Here is a 2,513-nt window from a genome sequence, read left to right on the forward strand (position 1 = left end):
GGGAGCAAGTGGAGGTACCCAGGCTGAGGGAGGACTCTGGGGTCCAGACCCACATCGCTGGGGGCGTTGTTACCGCCTGTGGCCCACAGGCCGAGGTGCAAGGGCCGACACGTGTCTGAGCATTCCTGAACCAAGTCCAGTGCTCGTGGGGCTTAGTCCACTGAGGAATCCGAGGCTGTGCTCCTTACCAACCGCATCTTGCTGTTCCCGAGTTAGCCAAGAGGCTCGTCTTCGGAGGTAGATATCAAGAAACTAATCATGTTTCCTTGAATTTTCTTCTGTGTTTGCTTCATCAATGTCTGTCATATTGAATATCTTAAGAGAGATACTGGAATAGCTCGGGGTCCCCATGGACCAGGTTTTGCACATTTGGGGAAACAAAGGTTATGGTTCAGCTAGGAGTATTGTTCGTATTATTGGGAAAATTCTTCCTTTAGAAGCTTGTCGCAGGCCTGATTTTGAGTTGATTCCACTCCTGAACTCTGTACACACTGGTAACGGCGGATCTGTAGTTGCACCTTTTGCTGATATTTTGTGTGTGGCAAATGATGAAGAATCCAGGTATCTCAGATTTCAAAATAGTATATGAAAAAATTAGTAAGAAAAGTTCTCAGCCTGTAAATGAAGCTGCAATTTAAAAAATAGCTGTTCTTGAAAACAAACTAACTTTTCTTCGTTCTCAGATTGCTACAATTGTGCACATGGAGGAACTGAAAAAAAGTACTAATTCTGGCTCCTTTGACTCAACTGATGGGCCTGTGGTTTGGGACAAGTGCCATCATCAGGAACTGCTCAACTGAGTGTCAAACCAGATCTATTTTCAAGTTCAGTGCTTTCCACTCCTCCTCCTCCACCCCCTCTGTCCCCTCAGTTTTCTTCTCTGCAGCCTCCATATTCTCTTGTGCAGCCAGAATATAATCATATTTGTGACTCAGATAATACAGCAACTGAAATGAAAAAAAATAGCACCCAGGTGCTAGTAAGACCAATTATAGTTGTCATTCAAAAAATCAGAAAAACAAAGATGTTCCAAACATGTTGGATGTTATAAAGGATATGAATAAGATTAAACTTCATGCTATTGAACGGTCACCTGGAGGCAGACCCATTCATAAGAGGAAAAGACACAGTTCACAGTGGGATCCAGTGTCTTTAATTTCCCAGGCACCAACGCAGAAATTTGCATTCCAAGAAGATGATTCCTTTAAAAGAAATATAGGTCTTGGGAGTCTTCTCCATTTTCTAGTCCAGAGACTTCAAGGCTGAGCTCTAATAATTTTGGACATCACCTTACTTTGTCCAAAGGACAGTGACCTAAAGGAAGAACTGACAAACACAAAAGGTGTCATGACCAAGGTGCGAGCAACGTAAGATGTGTCTGCGCTTACAAGGAGAGATGCAGAGATATGCCTGCATGTCTTTCACTACATGTTAAAATCTTCTGTTAATGAAATCAAAGGAAGTCTGTGTGCCAGAATATATGAGTGCAGAGGTCTGAAAAGTCTTGACTTTTAAGAATACCCGTCTCTGGTTTTGGAAGCTCCAGTAGTTAATTGGTTACTGATGATGGGTATAATATTGATTTTTTTCATGTATGTTAATGTTATTAAAGGCTGAATACATACTTGGAATGGTTTTCCTAAAAACTAAGTAGTAACTGACTTAATGTTTCTCATGAGAGAACAGTAAGGTTTCACTGTAAAGTAATAGAAATCATTTTAATGGATTAAGAAATTAATATAAGCTAAGTCTATATTGTATTACTCAGCAAATGATAGTATGTTTGAGTTCTTTAAAAACAATTTTTAAAGCAATTATGACATCCTAATTTAAGAGTCTTTGAATCTTTTAAAAATTAGTAGTGATTTGGTTTACTTGGCCTCTAGAACCTTGGGAGATTTTTAAAAAATATAATTGTTTCATTCAGATAGTCATAGCTTGAATCATATAGGTTGAGCCTCCTAAAAATTCTTCCTAAAGTTGATAATTATTTTTTAGAAACTGATTTGATAAATGCTAGTATTTAAAGAATCTTCGTAAGTTTTGTCTATACTTGCTATGTAAATATGTATGCCTAACTTAACTTTTTCTTTCATTCCACATTATAGTTATACTGTTCCTTTGTAAATAAAATGTAAAATAAATGCACTTTTGTAACTTGAAAAAAAAAGAAAAACATAACTACTTGAAAATCAGCTAATAAATGTTTATGTTCCAAGTATTCACCAGATAACAGAAATAGTCAAAGATATGTACAAACAAGTCCAATGATCATATCTTACAATGATTAAACTAAGGCACTGCATTTTATATACATACACATATCAGGATTATCCAGAGAAAGAGGAACAAAAGAAGATATACAGATATACATAAGGATATTTTTATAGGAATTGGCTCATGTTATGGAAGCTGAGAAGTCCCATGATCTGTCATCCAACTGTAAACAAAAGAATCAGAAAATCTGGTGCTGTAATTTATTTATTTATTTATTTATTTATTTATTTATTTAT

General features: G+C 36.7%; 1 pseudogene; it reads left to right on the forward strand.

Annotated features, from left to right (window-relative positions):
• The first annotated feature begins 295 nt into the window (after positions 1 to 295).
• On the forward strand, positions 296 to 1,371 carry LOC102244888 (annotated as a pseudogene).
• The last annotated feature ends 1,142 nt before the right edge of the window (positions 1,372 to 2,513 follow it).

Source organism: Myotis brandtii, unplaced genomic scaffold (genome assembly GCF_000412655.1).
Source record: "Myotis brandtii unplaced genomic scaffold, ASM41265v1 scaffold1583, whole genome shotgun sequence".
Taxonomy (NCBI): domain Eukaryota; kingdom Metazoa; phylum Chordata; class Mammalia; order Chiroptera; family Vespertilionidae; genus Myotis; species Myotis brandtii.